General features: G+C 40.5%; 1 protein-coding gene across 8 annotated transcripts in view; it reads left to right on the forward strand.

The window, feature by feature from the left end:
* The window catches only part of LOC135217861 (1-phosphatidylinositol 4,5-bisphosphate phosphodiesterase delta-4-like), a 329,361-nt gene that overhangs the window by 99,328 nt on the left and 202,533 nt on the right, over positions 1-27,500 (forward strand). Inside the window, exon 1 of one of the 8 annotated variants that reach the window (XM_064253880.1) lies at positions 5,690-5,858. The exons of the other annotated variants lie outside the window; for them this stretch is intronic. The gene's annotated coding sequence lies outside the window, so the exon portion shown is untranslated. Of the gene's footprint in view, positions 1-5,689; positions 5,859-27,500 lie in introns of those variants that run through there. 8 annotated transcript variants of the gene reach the window in all.

Below are 27,500 nucleotides of genomic sequence, written 5' to 3' on the forward strand. Positions count from 1 at the left end.
AGGGCTGGCCGTGCCGTCCCATGTTTGGCGATGACATCACCCAGCAACGTTCCTTTTTGGGGAGGGATCCGGTGGGTGAGGGAAGAGGGACTCCGGGTTACCAAAAGCCTGAGGGATCCCTGATCCTTTCCGTGTATTTTCATGTTAGTGTGGTTTATTGTTTTATCTTAGTCTCTCCTATAAGTAAAGTGAAGTGAGCTTAGCTTCTTCTCTTGAACGTAAACTATTTCATATCTGCGTTCATTAACGCCTTATAAATAACACGCTGTTCATTATCTTTCGGGATGGATGTATCTTCGTCTTTATTACTCTTTACCTGAACTGCCGTGAGAATGAATGTCACAGAACTTACCGGTTTTAAGCGTCACCTTTACCTCAGCCACTGATGCATCATTTCTCTTGCATCAGCCTTGTGCCCTTCCATCTGCTTTTGTGCGACCGGAGGCCGTAGCTACTCGACTTCAGAAATGCTGGTTAGACAGCGACCGGCACAAAAACGCTTTCTCGTGTGTAACAATCTCTACTTATTGAATACCAAGTTACAAGGCGTCTCTTCCTTATAGGCTTATGTTCAATACCTATTCCTCAACACAGGCTAAACTTATGTCCTTTGTTGAGGAATGAAATAAAAAAACGACTATATACAGAAGTTCCATTTTTGTAGTTGAGTTCTTCAGTTAGAAGTTATTCATTCTACGACATATAAAGCATTTGATCTCTCTCTCTCTCTCTCTCTCTCTCTCTCTCTCTCTCTCTCTCTCTCTCTCTCTCTCTCTCTCTCTCTCTCTCTCTCTCTCTCTCTGTTCACGTGCGTATATTATGTCTTCTCTGTTACTATGCCACCTTAAAATGAGGTAGCACCTCAGTGGCGTGATTGGTATGGCCTTGGCTTGCCACCTCGGTGGCCGCGAGTTCAATTCCCGGGCATTCCACTGAGGGGGTGAGAGAGGTGTATTTCTGGCGATAGAAGTTCACTCTCGACGTGGTTCGGAAGTCACGTAAAGTCGTTGGTCCCGTTGCTGAATAACCACTGGTTGGTTCCGTGCAACGTAAAAACACCATACAAACAAACAAAACCTTAAAATGAGAGGAAAAAAGGCGTAGACGGATGATGTTGTTCTCCTTACAATACAGCTCCAGTCCCTTTTACAGTCATTCGTAGTGCGATACCCGACGTTGTGGATTGACCCATTTTCCTGACGCCGTCTCCCCGAAATAACGGTGGGGTTGTCCCTGGCAGAAATGGATCACTTTATATCTTCCGGCTTTTGCATGCTTGGTCGAGATGGAATTGCATCCTTACCCAGGTCACGTTTGACATTGTCCTTCTTGCATATGGAAATCAGCATTTTTTCTTTCGTTATGAGCTTTTGCATTGCTTGCTTGCGAGTTCTGTCATGTCCAGCTATCTTTTTGAGTTCCTGTTACATCTACCTCTATCTCCTTGTGTTTATTTAGTACTTGTCAGTCTCATGTCGTTGAGAAGTTGTCCACCGTGTGGGAGTGGATCTCATACAATGGCGTTGTTTCCTTCAGAAAACTGTCCCTCTCCCATTTCGTCCTCGCCATTTCAAGTTCTTTTACTGTTTGTCCCAGAGACCGGGGGGACAAAAGGATTTGGGTCCTGGATATGTTTTTGCTGGAGCCGAGTTTGGTAATACTAATGCATGCCCCGCTCCCTTCAGAGCTCTCTCTCTCTCTCTCTCTCTCTCTCTCTCTCTCTCTCTCTCTCTCTCTCTCTCCGTATGTATGTTTGTGTTTATTTATATCTAATATTATATATATATGTATATATCATTATATTTATGTGTACACACACACACACACACACACACACACACACACACACACACACACACACATATATATATATATATATATATATATATATATATATATATATGTGTGTGGTGTGTGTTGTGGCGTGTGTTGTTCTTGTATTTGATCTTTTCATAATGGAGTCTCATAAACTTCACTTCTTGAATGAACCGGTTCTTTGCTGGTCCAAGTGCATTAGTAGAACGCATCATTTACAAAAATAAAATGAATCTGCTGGAGACCACAGAAAAGTGCTGACGTTTTATCAGCATCTTTTGAGACGCCCGACGTTCACTTGTGGAGTCCTGTGAAAAGGTCCTTTCGGAAAATCGTGCGACCGAAACGGCACACGTGGCATTGACTATCTTGGTTATTTAGTCATCATGTCCAGCATCCTCGTGATGTCTCGGCCATTTCAAGGGGAACAGTCGAGCTCTAGACTGGGGCGGCCTTTTTAGCAGTGATCGAGGCCTTTGCAGCTGAGGGTGGAGGGCGGCGGGCGGGAGGTCAGGGCCTCTCGGAGTCAGTTGAGGAGCCAGAGTTATGATCATGAGCTCTCCTCCTCCTCCTCCTCCTCCTCCGGAGGAAGAGTTTTCGAAATAGTGCCCATAAAAGGCCGATTCAAATGGAACTTCGATGCGGCGCAACCGTCTTCCAAAACAAATTCAGAAGTCTGTCCAAGTGGTCGCTGTCATTAAAATAGTGATCTTCGGAAAAATCCGGACCAGTGTACGAGCCACCGATGCTTTGGGAAATCGTGGGGCTGATGGTCTCGACCTTTTCCTGTATCTCTGCTCTCCCTGGAACGGATCTTGTTAGTCGCGCTTTTTCCTGCAGGAACACTCAAGGTTACAAGATTTTTGCATCATATTTTGATGTGTAATTCGGTCATTTTTACGTAGATATCTGAAATGGGCTAGTTCGTGTGTGTATGTGTATGTATGTATTGTGTGGGTATATATATACTATATATAATATATAATATATATATATATTAATATATGATATATAATATTATATTTATATTATAATATATTATATATATATATATTATATATATTATTAATTTTAATATAATATTGTTTATATATATATATATATATATATATATATTATATATGGTGTGTATGAATATATATATATATATATAGATATATTATATTAATATATATATATATATAATATAGATCATGTGTGTGTGTATGAATTAATGTACAATATATATATATATATATATATATATATAATATAATATATATAATATATATGGGGGGTGTGTGTGTATGAATTATGTACAATATATATATATATATAATATATACTTTAATATATAATATATATATATATATATATATTAGATGCATATGTGCTTAGGGGCCTTGTAATTATTACTCTTTCATAAACGAAGTTACCCTTCATTTTGTTTACATTTCGCGTAATGCATCTTTATATTTTGCATTATAAACTCTCATATATTTGGAAAGATCATTTATATTTGAATACAGACGCATTCCGATTTTTGTTTGTTTAAAAAATTGAGCAAAGTGGAGAGAGAAACTCCTTTACTGATATTTTGGAACAGAAGGTTAGCACCGTCCTCGGACGATATATTTTAACAAGTTTGTGTCAGTGAAAATGTTCCTTAAACGAGATACGGGAGTTCTATAAGGATATATTTGATGAAATACAAATGTATACTTTTTGAAGGAAGTATTTTCAACTAAGTGCACAGTAAACGTAAAATCCAAAGGGATCTTACAATTATTCTCCTCATATTCTCCAAAAACTCTCATTCTCCCACCGTTATGCTCGCGTGTGTGTTTATGTTGTGTGTGTAGAGGTGTAAGAAAGCGAAACCCTGCTCAGGGGCTTGTGGTGAAGAAAAGAGAGACTCCTCCTTTGGTCAAGCATCACCAGCACAAGACCTGGACGAATCCCTGGAACACCGGGGACGGAAAACACAAGGTCGCGTCGAGGTCTGAACCGAGAATGCAGGAGGGATCAGTGATGCTCGGAAGCAATAATGCTAAAGTCGTGGGTCTTCAGAACAGTTCATTCCACATCATCCGATTCCATTGACTAGTAGAACAAAAAGACCCTGTGTAGGAGGGAAAACATTGTTCAGAATAGGCTGTAGCTCAAAAGAATCGTGAAGGAAGTTAAATTCATTGTAGGTTTTACTACTTACTGGAAATAAATCCTTCTGGGGCTGTTGATGTGAAGGAACCTGTGCATCTCTTTTTATACATGTTTTGGAATTGATGGAGTAACGAGAAAAAGCTGGAAATGCCAATGAGAACGCTCCCACCAGAAAGCAGGTTATGCAACAGAGGCTGAAAACTCTCGTGTGGCTGTGGGAGCCGCGCTCGGCTGACCCGTGGCTTCTGGACCAGTCATTTGTGGACATTTTGCGAATATATGCTTATGGTGCAAGCTTCTGTAGGTGGCTGTTCCCTCTAAATCTAATTGTGCCTATTTTTTTTTACTTATATCGATTCAATTAAACTATAAATACTACGCTATTTGCTTCTACCGCTTTAAAAGTTGATCATCCTGATCCTCTGGCACTCGTAGTGCAGAGTTTGATGACCTTTGAAGCTTGTGTAGTTTAGTCCGAATTTGTTGTAATTGTGTTTATTCAACGCGTTTTGAAGTAAATTATTCAAAGAAAGAGAGAGAGAGGGAGAAAGATTTTTATGAGGAGCTTGACTGACCAGTCCAAAGTGGATTATCCTATTTCATCCCGAATGGACAGAATGACAGTGACCAAGATGTTTGAGTCAGACCCACCAAAATTTGTGATGTAGTTGTACCTACTGATGAGCTACTCTCTTCTGTCGGAGATTAAAGTATATCTTAGTTTCACCAGACCACTGAGCTGATTTACAGCTCTCCTAGGGCTGGCCCGAAGGATTAGATATTTTTACGTGGCTAGGAACCAATTGGTCACCTAGCAACGGGACCTACAGCTTATTGTGGGATCGGAACCACATTATTTCGAGAATTGAATTTCTATCACCAGAAATATGACGGTCCTGCTTTATCATCTCTTGAGTCTTTGTTTGGCAGAGATAGGATTGCAACAGTAGCTGTAGATTTGTGAGTCGAGAGCCCCTCCATGTGGAGTGATACGGGATTTGGCAGTAAATCAAGCAATTCGCTGAGAGATACTTAACCTATGGTGACTTGTATTTGTAAACAGAGCAGTGTTGTATGAGAACACGAATCATATGAACTTTCTTTGAAAATTTTGCGTTTCATTATCTATATAAAGTAGCAAGATAAAAATGCTTAAACAGGCATAAATAAAAGCGCAATTGACGAATCATAAAGCTCTGAAGGTCATAGCTTTTATTCTAGAATGTTATGAACACACACAGACACACACGCACATACATATTACATATATATTGTAAATACTCATACCCTTAAATACATGCATGCATACCAAAAAGAACCAACGTCACTCTTGTAAAATAATGTAAAAGTTGACCGGTTTCCGATTTTAAATCTCTATCTCCTTCTTTAAAATATAGTGTTTTTTTCCTGTTCATGTGTTATTATATGAAATAATCCCTCAAAGAGTGCTTCATTGACAAATTCATAGGGGCTCTATGTTCATGAACATGTACTTATTTATTAACCGTTAAAGAGAGAGAGAGAGAGAGAGAGAGAGGTAGGTGGGGGGGGGGTTAGGGGGCAGGAGGCGGGTTCCAGTGGAATCCCTCGGCGTGAGTGTCCCTTGGGTTGTGGCGGTGCCTGAGGTGCGTGTGGGTTGGAGAGAGAGAGAGAGAGTTTGTGTGAGAAAAAGAATCCTGGGAGAGTTGAGTCTGAGACTCGGAGTGACTGTCAGACTGAGTCCGACTTCAGTTTGTGACCGACAGTCCTGCGGTGAAGGTGTGGTCGAGCCTCGCTCCTCGCCCGCCTAACGTCGTAACGTTTGTGTTTGTGTTTCTCTCTCTGGCTCTTTTAGCCTGCGTCTCTCCCCGTTTGTTTTCTGCTAGTTGAAGGTGCTCGGCGGATTCCTTCAGTGCAAAAGGGTAAGAAAACATCGCTCAAAGAGGAAGGCACCACACAAGATCGCCTGTGGCATTGATGGAATGAAAAGTGAGGTGCTTCATTGAGGAATGTGTTTGCGTTTTGGCATTCAATTAAGATCTCGTGTGAAAGGTCACTGATGCCACGCTCTGTCCTGTCGTATACGGCGAGACGGGAGTGGGGTCAAGTCTATGCAGTCGATTGATTGTGTTTTGTGTGGTGCTTGAAGAAGTGTGGTGAAGTCTCTTGGCGTGCCAGAACTCTTCCCGTTCGCTTTGAATCTCGCTCGGTGCGTTTCAGCGTTTCCTTTGCAAAGTCGTATCGAAAACAAACTGCGTGGAATGATCCTAGTGCAGTGCCATTGCTCAAGTCACACCTGAGACGTGGGACATGTTCAAATAAATCATCTTCTGGGTCATGGTGAATGAAGCTGACGTGTCGTACTTTTCGATGGCGAAGATTCGATCTGAAATCCCACAAAACTAAACTCATATTTTTGTTTGTAAACATTTTCGTCCAGATCTCTCTCTCTCTCTCTCTCTCTCTCTCTCTCTCTCTCTCTCTCTCTCATGTTGGAATTTCTGTCTGTTATCTGATCCCTTGTCCCGAACTTCTTTCTATAAATGATAAGGGAAGGCCACGTCGAAGACCCCAGAAAATCAAACTCAAAAGTCAACACGATAGGTAGCTAATATGCGAGTCCATCCTGGAATTCGCGAATCCTGAGCCCTCTTCCAAGACCATCCCTCTCCCTACCTCCCTAACATTTCCCTCCCGCCTCCCTCCCTCATCCCCAGAACCTGTCTCATTCCAGGCGTGGCACCCCACCGCGTGTAAAGCATCTCTCGCCCCCCGATGCTGCCTCCAGCCCCTCAACCGCCCTTTTCGGTCCTCAGTACCTGCCCTTCGTGATGCCCTTGCCTCCTTCCACCGTAGGACGCTTTGCACTTGCGTCAATAAGCCTTCGAATGACTCATCTTTTAACATGCTTCATAACCCCCCCCCATCCCTCCCTCCCTTTCTCTCCCCGACTTCATTCCCAGCACATATAGCCTAAACCCCTTACCTAAGCCCTCCCCCATCCTGGCTACCGGTCCTTTAGGTGGCTTGAAAAGGATCTCTCCCACCGCCTCCCTTCCCCACACCATCTTGTAGTAGTATTAGTATATAACTATTCCACGTAGCCACTTGGAAAAACATTCTAGGTATGCCAAAGTGACCGACCACGCGCCCACCGTGATTTGACTTCGAGGTTTCGCTTCCCCCAACTGACTGGTTTTGCGAAAGCAACTTTATATATACGTACTACGTACACACCTATATATATATATATATATATATATATATATATATATATATATATATATAATTAATCATGCCTTTTTTCTGTTTACCAAATTTCCGAATTCTATTCTGATATAGTGGTTAAATGAAGCTGGCCTCTCCGCAGCGTGTGCACTTGAAGACTCCAAGAATTGGTAAAGGTTTTGGAACAGCGGTGAATATGGTGAATATGCGTATGTGCTCTCACAGCCAACGGTTCAGCTGTTTCTGCCAGGCCAAAGGCAAAAGCTAAAGAAAAGGAATGCAAGAAGGGGAATGTGTGTGTGTGTGTACTCGCGCGCGAACATCCGTGAGCGGCGACACACTCAGTGTTTCCGCTGATTGTTTTTCTTCTCAGAAATGCTGTATATGTGGTCCGGCAGGAATGATTTGAAGTACTTAGTGCTTTGAACATGGAATTCGTTAACTAGAGTAACAATTAGGCTGTATAATTTGCACGACGCGGTGCTGGTTTTATTTGCTTGTGGATAGTAGGCGACGCTAAAATGTTCCGGTGTTGCATCTCATTATGAGAATCTTGGATGATTCCTCCTCTCTCTCTCTCTCTCTCTCTCTCACACACACACACACACACACACACACACACACACACACACACCATCTGAGTTGTATCTCGCTTCCTGAATGTTGAGACTTCGTTGCTCTACCTCTATCTATCCTTATGGAAGATCACAAAGAACCTGTCCCATTAAAACGTTGTTATTAGGTTATCAGTGTAGTCTTCGCTATATAGAACTCAACTTTTTCGAAATGAATACTTTGGATTTTTATTTTTAAATGAAACTCACCCAAAATCTCGAATCGGGTGAGAATATTGCGGATTTAATATATTTTTTTCGTGTAATACGACATATAAAGAATTTCAGTCATTTAGGTATGAGAAGCAAGTTTGAATTTGTTGACATGTTTGTGAGGTAGCTTCATTACAGTTCTTTATTTGGGTGAATTTAGACCAAATCGAAACCAATACCACTTTCCATGGCCGAAGCGTAGTCTTTTGTTTTTTTTAGGAAGAGCTGTTTGGAGAATTCAATAAGGTTTCCTTTTTCAATACTATCAAGTTATTGTACATACATATACGCCTGCCTCTCTCTCTCTCTCTCTTATATAATTTCCTCCTACGGTACTATTCGAATAATTTTGCAGAGGAAATGTATTGAGAACATGACGTTAGACCAACTCGTGAAGTTGAAGTAATACATTTCCGGCTTAATGGCCGAGTTAGTGTTGAGGGGCAGTGAGTCTTCTCGGAAAAGAAGTGACGAAGTCAGCCCTCGAGGAGAGGCTCCAACGATGAAAGAGCTGAAAAGCAATTTAGTCCGATTCTGCGGAAACTATTATGTAATAACTTCATTTCTTTTGGAATTCTGTTTAATGGAGAGCCATATTATTATAATTGAATGCTAAAAGGGTACCTGAAACATACAGACACTGAGTTCACGTTATTCATTTGTGGACTGATTTCAAGATAAATGTGATACTTTAACAAGGAAAAGTCTGGGACACAATTATTATCATTGCTTTGAAATTATATTATGTACATATGATGATCTTTTCTTCACTCGACGGAACGGCCACTGGAAACCCTTAACTAACGCGGGTTGGGGAAGGGGGTGTGGGGGATAAAACATAAACTATGTGCAGAACATTATATGCTTAATACCTCCGAAACCTACCATATGTAATCTCCAGAGTCATGACCTGTAGGAGAGAATTTCCCCATCACCTGGGCTGTTCATTGGAACCTGTCATCAACGAGGCTTGAAAGTTTATTCCAACTGATTGGCATTATTCAGTGCACGGCCGGGGGGGGACAAACATGACTGACAAATAAAGACCATCGCCATGATGAATGGATGAAAAGTGGGGGGTTTTCGGACGGACATATCATCTTACCATTTTGACGTTAGTTACGCATTCCGTTTTTCCCTACATGTGTGAGTGCAGGCACTTGTGTATAGGTAGGGTCTCACGTATTGAGGGCCAAACCTATCGTCGCCTGAAAGTTGGTTATAATGGGGATTTATGTTTTTCCGGATAGAATCAGTATAACTATATTAATGTAGTAACTAACAGCTGCATGGAAACTTTCACATCAGGTCGAATGAAACGTTAGTGATTTTGATGAACTTTCTCATAATGTTTTTATTTTTATCCAAGATTTGTCAACACCTAAAGAAATTTTTTTTTTACAGCGTAGCCAAGTATTCTCGTGAACGAACGAACACATTTTTGTTCTGCTGCGTTTAATCATTGTATCTTCGTCGTATCAAAGTTACTACAACCTGGTTATATGACGATCGGACATTTAGTCGTAACATTCATGTTTGATCTTTTTATGCCAATGCTCCTTTTGTCTTCTTGAAATATACAGTTGAATTCGTACCGTAACAAAATATTAGATATCATCATATCGTAGGAATTTGCGAAAGCAAGCAAGGAAAATATTCTGTGAAAATTATATATATATATATATATATATATATATATATATATATATATATATATATATATGTGTGTGTGTGTGTGTGTGTGTGTGTGTGTGTGTGTGTGTGTGTATTCCTTGCTTGCACCTATATTCGCCAGCAAGGCAACGAATTGTTTCAGAGAAAATGACTTTAATGTAGGATGGGATTGTTGACACAACCCTCCTTTATGGTAGTGAAGTGTGGATGTTGAATGGGAATGAAAATAAAGAAGTTGAAGCCACTGAGATGAACTGTTTACTGATTATGTCCAGTCTTAAGAAGACTGAATAGAGCGAGAAATGCGATGATACCTATTAGTTAATAGGTTAACGCATGTGAAGTAATCGGTCAACCTAATTCGAGATGGTTCGGTCAGTATTATAGGACGCGAGACTCACATTAGTTTGGAATAATGGCAGTGTGATCAAGCGCTGTTTCTGAACTCGTCACACTAATGTATTAAGCAGACGCCTCCCACAACGAATGTTTGTATTTGTTTATCGGCGTCTTTTACTTTTTACTGTAAAAACTGTAACGTCGCTATTTTTGGTGTATTTCTGTACCTGTTAACTCAGTTGTCGCTGACAGTTGGTGATGTGTTGCTCATTAACAGCATGAATCGGTCAGCCGTGGTTTATTGTTTTCGCACAAATAGGTGTAACGTCAGGTTCATAGAAGTATGGATGAAAATAAGAGTGATGTCATGTGGAACGTGACAGTCGTCGTTATCAGCAAGTCTACGTTTAGCTGGTGGTGACGCGGCAGTCAGTGTGTGATGGATGAGTCAGTGGCTGCTCTTTCCACGTATCCTCTCTTCTCTTCTCTTCTCTTCTCGTCTCTCCTTTTCTCTTCTCTCTTGTGAGTCATAGATGGCTTGGCGATGATCAGATGCTTATGCAAAGCCTTGAATTCAGTCTAAGGATATCGCATTGCTCAGCTCAAGCTTGCTGCTGACACAGTTTCCACGTGTATTTTTCGCATTTCTCAAAAGGCGAGTTTTACATTGTAGTCGTTACAATACTCTTGCAAATTACTGTAATCTTTAATGAGTGTTTTTGCTTGTTTCTTTGCTATCTTCTTTATTCTTTCACAAGGATTTCATGTTTTCCTAGCAATGATTGAAAAAAATTAATTGAATCTTTCACAGTAGTGTGGCATTCCGGACTAACTGTGGCTAAAGTTTGTAGTCTTCCGGTGGAATGACGTCACATCGAACTGCAGGGAAAGCGAGCGCGCTCATATAGTAGAATTATGATGTCACATGAGGCCTTTCCTGTAGTACCCTTTAACGCCATCCTTCCGTTGGATGTGATGTCACTCGGTAAACAGACAAGTATTTTTGAATGTCGCAATTATGTCCACTGACCAGACAACTAATAACCCTTTAATTCGTTTCCTTTGCATTTACATTTGATAGCCGATCACAACGAACCATAAGAGGAAACCGGTTAGGTATGCAGAGGGACATTTGTGGGAGGGAAGGATCTGCTCCTCCTGTTCTACCTGACACTGAAATCTTGTGTTTTCATAGTTTTGGGAGAAAATGCTGATGTAGATTCATTTCTTATAGGCCTCTGTACTTAAAGACGTTTCTCTTATTTCTTGCATTTCTCCTCATCTTCAGGGCTGAAACTGTGGAGAAGATTAGGCTTATTGCTATATTCTTCCATTTGTTATCTTGAAATGACAGCTATTTTAGCCCGTCTCTCATAACTGTCATAAGGGCTAGTGTTATCATTTAAACAAACGCTAGTGCAATTAATTAAGACTTGAAGATTAAAGCAAAAAGTTTAAGTAAAGTGATTATCATATGTTGATGAACGATACCGATTTTGCGAGGGGCTTAGATTACGTCCTTAGGGCCATGTGCTTAATGTAGCTCGTATTGAGAGGCTTGCGTGCCTTTTCCTCTTCCAAGCATTTAGATTTGTGAACCACAGTAGTCCTCAATTCCTTCGTTTTCTTCGGGGCAGGGTGGCACAGTTCTTCATTGTTAAGGTCAGCAACCAGGTTGAGGCAGCTGATGATTGCACTACTCTTTCATAGGTTGCCTTCAGTGCTATGCAGATAGTAATGGTCTTCCCAGGGGCATCTGCACATTTTTGTGGTAAATTGTCGTCATTTTCCTTTCACTTTCTCCAGCGTTCGGTGTTCAGGGTGGAACTTATCTATTTTCGTCCTCATACTTTCATATCAAGTTGATGGAGTATCCATTGCTTGTCAACATCTACCTCATTTGTTCCAGTTCTGTATAGACGGCTTCCCAGATACTGTAGTGAGAGGAGCCCTTCTGACGGAGGTGCCTTTTGATGAGTCTCAGCATTCTTCCCGTACATTAAGGAAACAGCCCACATTTGGACGTTTTGTGTAGAGTGATGAGATACACAGTTTACTTTCTCTTGATGGGGACGTCAAAGAATGGAAAGGTCGTCTTTTTGCTGTCCTCGATTGTTAGGCTGAGGACTGAGTTAGCTTTTAGGGTGTCTGCTAGCTTTTCTACTTCATGTGCACCTTTGGTGGCAATGATGTCATCCATATATCTGGCACAGATTCTTGGCTTTGGGCAGCTGCTGAAGTCTTCCCTTTCATGGTGGCCATTTACATGTTGGCATAAATAACTCCAAGTGCTGGGGTTGGGGATCCCAGTGCTATTCCTCCTCTCGTTGGAAAATTCTGCTCAGTGGGAAGAAAGGGGTCACCATTATCCATGTCATCGGTATATATTTCATTCAACCACCCCTCACTTTTTTTTTTTACATAGTAGTTCAAATGCTAGCCTCCTCAACGGGAAGAATTTTACGATTGTCAGATAATGCAGACTAGTTTGGATAAAGTTTATTAAAACGCATGGAACCCCTACGTCTGTACCCCAGCAGTCAGCAAAGGATCTGGTAGTTACTTGGCTGCTATGGGGAGCAGCCTAAGGGGAGAAGAGCATGGGACTAGCCCCTCGTTCGTAGAGAAGAGACTAGTTAGTTAAGAAGAGGAAGATCAACACCATTCAGCGTTCCTTGAGGAAAAAATGTATATGTTTAGTGTATATATATATATATATATATATATATATATATATATATATATAAGATTATATATATATTATATATATATATATATATATATATATATATATATATATGTATATATATATATGTGTATATATGATATATAGTATATATATATATATATATATATATATATATATATATATATATATATATACCATGTTTGCTATACAACTGGTCTGGCCATTACTTGGATGGTAGATCAGGAACTACCAGAGACAGTCAGTTCATAAGCCCCTTAAACATCTGAGGAACTGAACAGGACATGGGGCCAGCAACTTCGTCCTTAACTTCATTTCTACTAAAGACCAGAAAGACAACACCATTTGGAGCTTCCTTGCTAGGAAGGTGGTTTTATGTATCCGTGCGTGCGTTTGTTTATAAAAAAAATATATATATCATACATTTCACTTAGACGACTACGTAGCGATTCTTAGACATTGGAAAATTGGACATTATTGAATTGCAGTGGAATTGTAATGTCTTAAATAATTACTTGTCAGGAATATTAGGTCTTACGATGTTCAGGAAAGTGGACAACTTTTCATGTAATCATTGCAACTTGTGGCTTAACTGTAGCCCATATTAATTCATTTTCTCATCACCTTCTGTACTGCACTCCTCATTTACAGCAGCCACATCTCCCCTTCCTCTCCATCTCTATCTTAACTTTTGCTCTCACTAAATAATGAACACTTGGACCTCCAGCCATTCCTCTCCTTTCCTTGCACCGATCAAAGTGCTGTTCTCTGCCTGTAATCTGCTGCACCGAACCGTAATCTAATAATCTCCCGAAAAATGTTTGTTTTTATTCTTTTTATTTCTTGACCATATATATCCCGGGATTGACAGGGGTAGCGCCGCGAGTGCATCTCATGGGGTGCACTGTAAGCATTACTTAGGATTCTTTGCAGCGACCCTTCGGCCCCTAGTTACAACCCCTTTTATTATTTTTATTATTTATTATTTTTTTGCTGTACTTTCATTCCTATTCTCTTTCTTCCATCTTCTTTTCCACCTTCTTCTAACAATTGATTCAAAGTACACTGCGAGGTTTTCCTCCTGTTATACCTTTCAAACGTTTTACTGTCAATTTCTGTTCCAGCGCTGAATGATTTCATATGTCCCAGCGCTTGGCCTGTGTCCTAAATCCTATATTCTATTTTCTTCTGTTACAACTGTACCATCGTACTTAATGCCCAAAGCATTGGGTTACTTGCACACCCGTCGAGCGTCAAGAATGGTATAGTTCCCTCTTCCTCTCAGGGTCCCACAGAAGTGTGAAGCGTGATTGTCTGGGGAGAGAGACTCGTCTGCCATTTAGGGATCATCTCCTCCCACAAATAAATATGTAGACGTGGACATGTGGAACCAGAGAGAGGGGTGGGGGTTAGGGGGTTGGGGAGAGAAAATGAATCCTGTCAGATCTCCCTTTCCCTTTATGAAATCCGAAAAGGTCACCCGTAGGCAGAACTTCCCCCAAAGTTTCGGTGTAATGGCAAAGGTTAAGATTTAATTGCAGCAGAGTATTGTTTTGCGCTTAGCCTAGGATTGAAGAAGACGCCGATTACTTAGCAGTGAGTTCCTTCCGTGTGAGCTCCCGTTGCAAATATTATTCGAAGATTGGAGAGAACCGATATCGTGATGATGGTCATGTATTACCAACGATTTGAGTGGAAACCACGATGCGTTGTATAGAAGGCTAAAGTAATTTAATAGTAAGTGACTTTATTTGATAGCTTGTCGACATTGATGTGAGGCTACCTTAAGACAATATATTGAAGTTGAAAGAACACTGGAGTGTAGCCATTGCTGCGCCCATAGTCTGTGTCATCGTCGGGAGTTTGTCCTGGAATGCCAGGGTTCGTGCACTGGCTTCTCTCACTGTTCGGGTGCTCTCCCTTCCACCCCCTCCTCTCTTAGCTGTTCTTATTAAAGTGCTATAAATATCTCTTGTCTCATCATAAATGTGACCCGAAATTGCTGTCACAGTAAGCCTAAAGACAGTCGGCAATCCCTCCTATCTCGTCTCTGAGGCTTGTAGATAGGGAAATGTTTGTTGGCGTTCATCTACTCGTGTCTACTTCATGCTTCAGTGAGTCAGCCTTCCGTGGGGACTGTTGACGCGACTCTACCCAACAACAATATTATTTGTATCATATGATAATACATGTATGTATGTAATTACTTGTGTATGTATGCGCGTGGGGGTGTGGCTGTGTGCATTTTATATTTGCGTTTAATAATTGACTGACGTCTGTGTACGTAAAAACTGGGCAGTAGGTCTTGTAAACGTGATGAAAACATCATCTGTTACTTATCACATCCCGTCCTCGTGTGAATGAATTTCCCAATATCGCTGGACTGAGACAGCCTGGGCTGCTGTTAATTAGAAAATTAATCTTGTGGGGTTAACGGAATATTTCGGTTTTCCCTAAGAAATAAAATGGGATCCAGCAAAGTCCACTTTGAAAATTGCCGTAGGAAATAATTAAACGGAGTGGAATCGTTATTCTGTTACAAGACTGACCTCCCAGCCACTGTTGCCAATTGTTGTGTGTTTACTCTCCAAACTCGGGATAAGACTTACTCAAAACCGAGGAAATATCTATTTATAATATAATATATATATATATATATTATATATAGTATATTATATATATATATATATAGATATATATATATATAATAGCTCTATATATTATATACACACATAATATTAGAGCGATTGTATTATTATTGCATTACTATGACAGCTAGAATTCATGGAAACAGTTTGTAAAGGCATCGGCCTATGTGGAATGCTCCGTTAAATTGGCAACGATGCCTCCCACAGTCGCGCTATCCTCCGTACCGTGCGGAGTGAATGTTCGCCTGTCCTGCAGCAAAGTCGGATTTTGAAGCTGTTGTCTTTGCTCTCGCTATTGAGTGCGTCGTGCAAATGATGGAAATTTCACGGGAGGATTTACTACGTTTGCAGAAGAAACTTTTAGAGTAACCGCCTGAATGGCTAACGTCTTGTCCCTTTATGCTAGAGCAATGGAATAATGAGTGGATGCGGTAATTCTGATGATGTACTGCGACGTTCAGTATCTCTCTCTCTCTCACACACACACACACACACACACAGATTGCTAGTTTCCAATTCCTCGAAGACCTACAGTACTTTATTTCTTAATTGATAATAGACCAGTTTATATGATTATATAATTATATATATATATACTATATATATTATATATATATATAATATATATTATATATATATATATATATCGTGTAATCCTGGGTAAGTATGCAAAAAGAACAGGTATCTTTGGTGGGTAAATAATTTTCAGCGAAACTCTTGGATTTGGAAGTTGCATTGATGGTGATATGCCCTTCATAAGAAGTAGGGTATATTGCTGTGAAGAAATGATAAACGAAACGGATTATCCAGAAGTAGCAGCGCGTGTTTGTTGTAAACGTAAGTATGAGGAACGAAATGGTTTCATTTTAGATGAAGTCGATTTTACGGCGCCCAGTTTCAAGGGGATGATTTGGAGGAGGCGGGGGGAGGGGGGCGAAATGTCCCTCCGCGATGGAAATTTCATGGTCTCGATAATGGCATGGAAGGGAAATTTGACCTTATGCGATGTCATGCCGGGCGTGTCTTATCTCATCTTTCGCTTGAGATGATATATTGAGAGAGGAGAGAGAGAGACCTGGAATTCTTTTTCGTGATAAGATGTGGGAAAAATGAATGCGAAGAAAAACTCATTTATTTTTTAAAAACTGATGTTAAAGAAGGAATGGAAAACGTTTCTCTCAGTTTTTTAGTATAAATAAAATGAAAAAGGAAGAAAAATATCGTGAAAGAAGTAATCGTGGAGATATCTGCCTCCGCTTCTTGTGGCACTCTGTAAGTTTGCAGTGTGGCTTCGTTTTTTGTGGGAATTGGATCAAGTCTGGGGAACAGGTTGAGTAGTCCTAAGGAAACGATAAGCCTGAGAAGCATCGGTGACGGGATGAGATTCTGACCATTGAACATACTGATATCTGCATCGCAGCTCTTTTCCTTATTCTCTTGGCCGTCTGTAACATCCTGAATTTTGGATTCCAGTCTGGGACAGCGCGGACGACAGTACCAATGTCTGAACAGGCCTCTTTTCTTGAAGTCTGTGTTTTCTGACTTTGCTGAAGAAAAGAAGCGCGAGGCGGCGGGGGTGGGGGGGTGGGGGGTGGTGGGGGGGGGGGGAGGGGGCGGAGCAGAGTAGAGTAGCAGTGAAGAAGAAGCGTTGGTGCTGTCGAGGATCGTTTTATCGATCAACTTCGAATGGGGTTTGGGCAGCACGGAAGTTCGCCGGATGTTCATTTCATTGGCTGTTGACCCACTCCGGTCGCTGGTGAAAATGGACGTGAAATGCTTCGTGTGGTGTAGTATAATATTACGCGACTCGTGTAGTGTCTAGACAATCATTGTCGGGCGGTCCTGCTTCAAGAAGTCAATTATGTATCGAGGAGACGTTTTACGTAACACTTTTATCTTGTCCTTTAGGAGTAAAACTTTGACTAGACCGGCGTAAAGGTTACTCGTTAGTATGTTAGATAACAGCCACCTGTTGCATCGCTTTTGAAGGATCATGCAGTCAGTTGTGGATTCTTCGTGTAATGGGAATTGACCAACGGCGGGGAAACGTTTGCCACACGACGCGTCTTCTATCCGCGAAATTGAGCAACAAGAATCTGGTCACCGGGAAGGTCACGTCGGATTCGGATTCCGGCACTGAAGTTCTACAACCATCTATTGAAGAGTTGGATCCCGTGCATGGGCTAGCAACCTCATCCCTTTTCTAAATTGTATACATACATGCCTTAAAAGAGAAATGAAGCATCTTATGGGGGCACCTCATATTGTCTAACGATTATCGAAGTTAGGTCAGACGGAGGAGTCTTCCCCCTACTGGAACTGATGACCGACTAGAAAGGCCAAAGGCCGTCGGGACTTCAGCTCCTTCATCATCCTTAACGACGAGGGCAGGTGGAGGGTATGAACCAGACCCAAGTATCATAACTATTGTAATACATGATTGAAGTTGAATACCTTCTAGATTCACACCCTCTGAGGGAAGAAGTCGCGCTCCAGTGCCAAGAGGCTACATAGTGCCTGCAAACGATAGGTGACTGGCGCAGCTTGAGTGTAAGGAGTTCCAGGCACTGCAAACGAAAGGTCTCTAGATTAGGTGTATGTAGCCGCTAATTCGGGAGTTTTCCACACGGGAAATTCAACCAAGGTTCACTTGTTGAAATGTGAATGCAGCGGCGACCGTCGTGTAGATTTTTCTTTGGAGAAACTCCCAACCCTCCCCTGACACTGTTTGCCTTTGGTTCAGAGCATCTTTGATCGTCATTGAAGTTAGTTTGATGGCTGACACTTTTCTTCCTTCTAATTCCTAGTTACAGTAACCCTCTTATTACTTTGAAAATTAAATTTCAGTGGGACCTGACCTATATATATATATATATATATATATATATATATATATATATATATATATTATATAATATATATATATGTGTGTGTGTGTGTGTGTGTGTGTGTGTGTGTGCGTGTGTGTGTGTGTACACACACACACACACACACATACATATATATATATATATATATATATATATATATATATATATATATATATATATATATATATAATCATTCAATAACTAACATGATCACTGACGTACATACACACACGAAAGAATAAAACTGAATAAGATTCCATTAAAAAGACGAGCTTTCAATTAACGTTTCTCTCGGTTTAAGTTTCGCTCTCTCTCTCTCTCTCTCTCTCTCTCTCTCTCTCTCTCTCTCTCTCTCTCTCTCTCTCTCTCTCTCTCTCTCAAAGTTGAGCTGTGAGACAAAAAGCTCTTTCTGATGGTGAGCATCATCAGTGTCTAAAGAATATTAGACTAGTTTGTCGTCGCGACATCGCGTTTAATAATTGGAAAGAAATAAGAAACATCCTCCAGTATCTGAACGTTCGTTAAACAATCCTTTAGTTTTAGCCAAAGGAAACAAAAGATGTAAAATACTTCTGAATTTTTTCCTTTCAAGAAAATGCTTAGTTAGCATTTGGACATTTGACACGACAGGTAAATTAAAGTATAAAGTGATTGTCATTGGACGTGAGACGTTATCATGAATAACCTGAACAAAATTCAAATGAAGCCTTCACCCAATCATCTCTTGAAGTTCTTGTCATCATCATGATGTCTGGTAGTGACCCTACATTTTCATGGACAGCGCCAAAAGGCTGCGAACTTGCATGACAACCTCCAGCAGAATAGAAAGTCCACCACATCTAAAGCTAGGGAGAAATTTAAGATAATAATTCCTTTATATATTGAGTAGTGTACAAATAGTAACATGTTTCTGTAATGAAAATGAGCAGAAGTCATTCTGAACATGTTATATTAAGTAAAGTAAAAAATCAAAAGTATGCAAGAAACATATGTAGGGAAAAGAGAGAATAGTTTACTTTTACCTTTGAGCATGGCAACTACAACAGGCTGTGAAAGGCCATGGCAAAAGAACACGGTTTGAGAACTCTGGTTATATGGCCATTGCCGCCTAAGGGACTAATGGTATCAGTTTCGATAACCCAGCTTCCAGATAGAAGCACAAAATTTATTCTAATGCTGTTGGGAGGGAGGATGCGTTGGTCAGCCGCCACTTCCTTTCAACCTTAGATCAGAGACGCAAGTAACAGATCCGTCGTTTTTCTGGCGCTGCTTCAAATGGTGTCAAGGCGCAAAGAGGACCACTGCTGCATGTACGTAGGGCTTTCCAGACTGTGCCCTGGAAAACTGCAGGTTTCTCTGTTTGGCGTTGGCCGTCCATTTATGGGCCATGCTTGTTAGCAGCAAGCAGACAAATTTTTCAGACTCTGAGCAAATTCAACAGCGCCCACTTTCCACCAGTGTGTCCTGGTGTCTCATAGTTCTTCTTCCACTTTTTCTTGTGATGTTCCTCAAGAAATTCGCAAATTACGCTTCCTTGCTTTCCAGAGATTTTTGACGATTTTTTCATTTGGGTAGCACGTTCATAAAAATGTAAGGGCACTTTCGTTAGGGGCTGTTTTATCCCTTTTCTACAAAAATATTGCAAATCAGATGTGACGCCTGTAGAAGAATGAAAGTTTATTTTTTTTATTTTTGAAATATTCTCTTTCCTTTACTACGAAATTTGCTGACACCTCTCAGTATTTAACACTGGATGTCATTTATTTGACTTTTTAAGTGTTAGAGTATTGTCCTTGAGCGGGAACACGCTATGACAGAATAACTGGCAGCACTGGATCATAACAAAATCCTAAATATCCTTTACAAGAGAAAGTAAACAAAAAAAAAATGGTATTGTTATATGTCCTTGCATCTCTGCTACACGTTTGTCCAAGGTTGTAACTGAGGTCTTGAGGAAAGAATTTCGTCTTGGGTTGTTTTGTTCGTCCTCTCTAGTAGCTCCGATTATATTATTATTATTATTATTATTATTATTATTATTATTATTATTACTATATGCACTGTAATTAAGGATGAAAAAGCCAGAACCTGAAAGCAGACATAGTAAAGCAGTCCCGTTTTCTCTCTGCTTCCGGCCATGCCCTCGTTCCAAGCGTTGTTTCCCGTGAGATTTCGTCTCATTACAGCAACAGGAGGAAATTTTATATAGATTTTGGCAAAAATATGTCCACGGAATTATGTTTTATGTCTCTTCCGCGATCAAACGTGTCTTATGAGATATGTAATATGCATGATCCTTTTCTGGCCCTGAGGAATCGTCGGAAACCGGGAAATGTGAATCAGACCTCTTGGGGATCACTGAGCCAACATTAAGGCCACTCTTATTATTATTATTGACATAAACCGGGTCATAGGGTTGCACTTTCGACTCTTACATAAAGGCAGCACGTCCTTCAAGTTGCAGCGTGCAAATCATTCGTGTCTTTTAAGATCAGAATTATGTCTTTGGTGTGTTCTGCTAGCATACTATACAAGGTATTTTCTTATACAAGAGTTTTGTTTTCTTTGAGAGGGGAAAAAAAAAAGATCCGGAACGATCTGCGTTGAAGCCGAAACGTGAGATAGAAGAATATCGAGGGGTTTTCCGGGAATATAATCGCGAGTAAGGAGCTGTTTTCATGTCCATTTGTCTGGCCGGGTCATTCTTGGCCAATCTTGGAGACACTTGGCCAGTAATCATGGCGTTGTCGGTCCTAACACTCTACCCTCTTTTGGTCCGGAAAGCAAATGAGATGGAATTTGTCTGAAATAAGTGTGTTGCCTCGTGCTATTGTGAGAACAGTTTTTTGGGTGCCTGACATAAAACTTCATTTGTTTACTTGACGCTATCAAATCTTGGTTTTCTCTGTTGATCCATTGTGTGTGTGTGTGTGTGTGTTTGTGTTTGTGTGTGTCATCATGGACAATGGCAGCTCTGTGTTCGCGGTAATTGAGTCTGTATCCTTCTGAAAATTTCGTTGACTGGCGACGCAAAAATTGTGTTCAGCTGACGTGGATCCGTACCAACCACCCCCCAACCCCCCACAACCTAAAATACTTGACGGAAGGTATTTTTCTTTTTGAAAGAACTGTTTGTGAGTCATTTGTAATAATGTGTTTGTTTATTATACAATGCACTGGTCAGTTTTTCATATAGTACCATTCAGTTCTGTCGTGAACCGTTTTGAGTTTATCTCAAAATTGTTCGTTTTATCCTGCATTCCCCACTCCTCATATGTAGCCTCAAACTTCCCCAGAAATGCCTTTCGGACCTCGACCTTTGCCATTGGGTGATGAGCTGCCTTGTGGAAGACTTCGAGGGCCTTTGTGCTTGTTGGCGAATAATATGTAACAAGTGAATTTTGTGTTGACCTTGATTTCTTAAAATATAGCTCCTGGAAATTCCTTGTGAAAAATGCGTTGAAGAAATGTCCACGAAGGTTGTCAGTGACGACCCCCGTCGTTTATGGTGACTGGAGGTGTTTCCGTTTTGCGATCATGCAAATACCGCCCATTCAGTCAAGGGTGGACAATAAATTGAAGATGACCTCCGGTTCGGTGTCTCAGCTGTGTCTCATTCGGACTACAAAACGTTAAGTCACTCATTTAGAAAGGGGGACTGAATGGTCCCATTGAGTCCCCCTGGCGTTTTCCGCTGCTTCTTGTTTGGGCTTTCCCTGCAACCAAAAACTTTGGCTCAAAGCCAGATTGAGGGTCTGTTCCCGGGAAGGGCGTGTCTTCACCTATTGTTTTCGGCTCGCCTTATTTTCGGCAAATCTGGATGAATTAATTGGGCGAGGGGCGGGAGATTCTCACTGATGGAAACAGGCGCCGTATTTCATGAAGTCGAGTTTGCCTGTTGGTATGAATTTGTGAAGGGACTTCCAAGGCCTTTTGTAGTTGTCGTAGACGTCATATCTCGAGTGCTTCGCTGTTTTGAATATTTCACTTCGTTTATGTAGTATCTGATTATTTTGAGTTTAGTCCTGCTCGTACTCCACCATTCAATTTTGTGTGCACTGTGGTGTTGGCCATAACCCAAAGTAAGACTCGATGTAGTTTTAAAAGTGAGCTCCGACTCCTCAAGGAAGGTAATAGTAAGTATAGGTCAGTGGTGGGATCAGCCGACACGTGGTGACATCACATCTATCGATTGGGAGCAAAGGATGAGAATCCCCCCCCCCCCCTCACCCCGCTTTCCTCCCCAGACCTCGCGCTCCCTCCCGAGTCAAAACCAGTCGTGCACCCCCTTCCCTTTTCCCTTCCGACGATGTATGATTGAATAATGAATTTCCATGCATTGATCACCGCCATGGGTCAGCATCTCCTATGTCAGGTCCCCTATTTCATTTGGAGGACAACTTTTGTTTGCTGTCTTTTCTGAAAGCGAGAAGTGCAACGGAATGCATTATTAAGAGTGACTAGTTCACGGGGGAAAATGCCTGTAATATAGATATAATAAGGTTTAATAAAAGACTATTTTGTAACGAATACCTGACATTTCTAATGGATGGAATGTCATGCATTCGAACTCGGTGTTATTGGCCACCCGATACAAGACCCTTCCGAAGTTCTTTTTACAATATTCGTTCAGATCTTTTTCAAAATGAAAGTCATTTCGCAGTACTGCAAATTTCAGTTTCAGTCAGTCATCGAATGGACGTTGAACAAGTTAGAATAAAACTAACAAGGCAGTCGTGAGAGCTGACTTCTTCCTGTTCGTACTGAAAGCAACAGTTCAGCCGCCGCAGTGGTTCTCAAAGGGGGTGCCCCAGGTGCCACAGACACAGCGAGTGCCTTGGGGTGCCGCAAGATTGTCATGAGTTTTGTCTTAGCCAGATCATCTCAATGAACATTTGTAAAAACAAAGAAAAAAAAGTTTACAGAAGTCTTCATATAATCATCAGTGTGTCTACTCAGTAAATTAAAATATACGTATATATTCATGCTATATGATGGTGGGATGGTGAGGAAGGGGCGCTACGGTAATGATGATGACAGTAGTTAGGTGCCGCCGTCACTTAATTAAAAGATTGAGAACCACTGGTTGTGTTAGATATAGAATTTAAGCCAAAGGCCAAGCACTGGGACCTATGAAGTCATTCAGCGCTGAAATGGAAATTGACAGTAGAAGATTTGAAAGGCGTAACAGGAGGAAAAGAACCTTAAGTAATACCTACAGTGCACCGCATGAGGACCACTGACGGCCCTACCTCCCTACGGGGGCCACTGGTTTAGCGTGACACGAAGAAGTCGGGAATTTTGAGTCAGCGGCCATAATTCTAAGCTTATTTTTAAGAATGGCATAAAACTGCATCTTACTTAAAATCCGGTTTTAACCTACAAGTAGCCTCCCTAACCACGTAAAAAGTCAATTGTGGTGTGATGAGAGATGTGATTTGCAGAATCAACGGAATTCGTGAGAGGTTTTACCACAGGTTACAGTGGAGTCAGTCATTGAAGATACAAACTTTGGCGATTCTTCAGTATAACTATCTAGAATGGCATTCAACACTCGTCCCTTTAACCCTTTTTGTCGTTCTATGTCAGAATTGATAACTATTTTCCTTTCATATATAATGTGCTCTCTGTGCAGTTATGCGCAAAAAGACAAGAAATTGGCGTGGATGCACTTGCTACAGATTGTTTATTGCTTGTTGACAGCAGCACCTTCGGAGGGATTCGGTAGGGAAGTCGAGTAGTTGAGTGGCTCATTTTGGCGACAGTCTTGTCATGAAGAAGGCAGTTCAGATTTGGATTTGACAAATGTAAACATGAATCACAGACCTACAGTGATTTTAATTCAGTTCTGCTGTGTCCATTTTGAGAGGGAGTGTGAGAGGAGGCCAAAGAGAGGAAGCGAAGGAAACGTGTTAAAGAAGTGACGCGCACCGATTCGCACATGACACACTGCTGATGCGTCATGAGCCACGTGAATCATAACAAATTTAGAATTGAGTCGAAACTAGTCTTGTTAACATGTTTATGTATCACTAGACCAAGTATCCTACGTGTGTTTGTGGTTTTCATCTTTATATTCTCGTATGCGCGCACACACACACACACACACACACACACACACACACACACACACACACATATATATATATATATATATAATATATATATAATATATATATAATATATATGTGTGTGTGTGTGTGTGTGTGTGTGGTATATTTGCGTTGGCCTCTATCTTATCTTAACTGTTCATTTAGTTATTCTTCTATTGTATGTAAATGTTTGTGTGATATTTTTGGTTGTTTTGATCCTTAATACAAAAAGTTACAGTTTACCTTGATACAATAGTTTTTCCATATCTTAATCTTTTCTTTTAGTTATCTCTGGTTTTTGATAAAAAGAAAAAAAAGTGTCCAACACTTGAGGGAATCCAGATCTTAAATATCTGCACCTTTGAGGTTGTATATTAATTAACTAACTGAATATGTGCAGTTTATACCCAGTTGGCTCCATCTTCACCCTCACTAGATTGGCTGTAAGGATTGTTTTTTTTATGTATTATTGTAGCCTTTTATTGGATATATGTAACATGACTGTCTTTTCACACACTGAAATGCCGGCATCAGAATTTTGACCTTATTATTTCGTTATCGACAAAGAACGCCAGTCTCTTGAGGTTTGCATCGCAGGACAAATGACAGATAGTTAGTCGAAGGTGTGCAGCACTGTGCATATCATCGATTTCAACATGTAACGTTTTCCCTGTCTTATCATTATAAACGAAGAACAGTGTCCTAGCGTTTACCCTTTATGATGTATGGTGCAGAGTGCAGCAGAAGGTGTATTTTATGAATGTACGATCATAATATGAAAACGAAAGAATATCTGAACTGTGAACGATCATAATATGAAAATGAAAGAATATCTGAACTGTGAACGATCATAATATGAAAACGAAAGAATATCTGAACTCTGAACGATCATAATATGAAATGATAGAATATCTGAACTGTGACAACTTCAGTGAGACAGGACACATAAGCCGACGATGATGCCAACTCCCAAATTCCAAAAATAATTGTTCTGCGTGGAAGCGCTCGCCAATAAAACGATAACACCTCCTGCTGCTCCAGTAGGTACGCATACAAATACATAAAATGTTGAAATGTAAGATGTGCTCTCCAAGATTGACTTGGTAGTAGTACTAGAGAAAGACAACAAGACAGGGGTAACGGTTTACACTTGCCCGTCATTAATGAATGTTATTAAGGATGGAAAAACAATAAATGGCTGCTCTTGAACAGTGCTGGATTCATACAAGATTAACCAACAGTGCAGTCACTGGAACATTCAGAAAACTTGGATACAATTTAAAAATTAACATTATTAGAAGTTAAAATAGCGCCTTCAGAGATCCAACACATTAAAAAATACTCTTAGTAGCATGAGTCTTGAAATGGAGAAACAAATCCATAGTTTAGTATGAGAACAAATATATTTAAAAATATTTTTAAATATAAAAATAATTGTTTCTCCAGGCCAGCATTATGATAAAAATGCCCTCGTTAGATTCACATCGAATGGCTGTTAAAAAATCAAAATGTGAATGTAAATTTTGTGAACAGCCTGGTAAGCAAGTGATTAGCATAATCTGCCAAAAACCGCACATTTTGCAAAGACCAAGTTTCCCAGAATAGATATTTTATATATGAGTAAATTACCGAAATGACGGACTTATAGGCGAACTTTGCCACAAGCAGCCGTGAGAGCGTAGAATTCATCTTTTGATGGAACTGATTCCGTGCAAACTTCTCAAGAAAATCTCTGAAAATGTCTGCATCAAAATTCAACAAACACGCTCCAGGTTAACAATTAATTATGCACTTTCCACGCTACAAAATGATTGAGTGACTACCTGAACTAGCGATGCATTAAAAACTATGATATCCATTTCTCCAAAACAGCTGTTCCTTAACTGTTTCGTAACCGAAATTCAGATGAAGTCTCGTAAAGGTTTGAGTGACCATTTCAGTCCTTTCCTTCCACGTGGCATCGCACATTAGTGACAAAAGAGGCCGTTCCAGGCGGAGTTTTGTTAGTGCCACTTTTTGCATGATTTAGGCTCACATTGCGCACTGTAACAAAGACCGCTACCATTTCCTCCCTACGAGAACCGTACAGAAAAAGGTTTCCGTTGTACATGAATCCCCACTGTCATTGTATTCTGTCTGTCAAGTTATTGATAATGCTACAGTTTAAAGAGAGCTTGAAAAAAATGTTTTAAGTTCACAAGGAAATCGCAATGGCCGGCATGAAATAGGCAGATTTTATTTATGAAGTTCATACTAGGAGGAATGATTGTGAACCTTAGTGCCAAGCAAATACAAATATACATTATATGAATGTATTCTGTAACAACCTCACAGACGTGTGTAGATGGTAGTAGTTAGGATATCAGAGTATGACACGAAAGTTTTAATACAAGATAGGCCGCATCCATATTCCGTAACGGAAAATAAAAAGAATAAACTTCGGACTTCTTACACTTTCTTCCACACCAATGAAGCACTCGGCTGATAAGACTATCAAGCCATGAACTTGTGGCGAGTCGACTATCAAGAACATTGAAGCGCTAGTTTACTTCATGGATAAATGAAGATAATCTGGGAGCATCTCAATACGCTTAATGCAGCAGTTGTTACACTCTATCCAAGACGCATTAATATCTGAAAATGCGAATTAAAAGTACAGCCAAATGCCCTCCTGTGTAATTCTTATAAGAGGTTACGGTAGGTTGCAGTGTTTATTAATCGCTAGAACTTGTCATTTGTCATCTTCCTGAATATCAGGTTTAAAAGTAATCTTGAGAGGTTCCTTCGCCTTCCTTCATTTAGACGTCATTGTACTACATGCAAATTTTATTTCCTCTTTACGAGAAACTTTCATGTTATTTGCGCTATTCATGGAACAAGTCGTATTGTGTACGATGCAGGGACTCGGTGAAAGTGAGGTAAGACACTTTGACGCGCTTTGTTAAGTGATCTGTGATGTAAATTTACAAGTTAGTGTTGTGATGGAAGATACTGAACTTTCTCTGGCTTATGTTGTCTAGTGCGCACTTTATTGTGTTTCCTTGGTTGAGCATCGTGACACGGAGGAGTAGGCTCACCTTAACACGTTCATTGCCACATTTTGCTCTCACTTTTCCCCCTCCGCAAGCATTTAGCGAACTGCTCTTTTGTTTCGACCACGATGTGCATATACATATCCC

The sequence above is a fragment of the Macrobrachium nipponense genome, chromosome 9, assembly GCF_015104395.2.
Source record: "Macrobrachium nipponense isolate FS-2020 chromosome 9, ASM1510439v2, whole genome shotgun sequence".
Classification (NCBI taxonomy): domain Eukaryota; kingdom Metazoa; phylum Arthropoda; class Malacostraca; order Decapoda; family Palaemonidae; genus Macrobrachium; species Macrobrachium nipponense.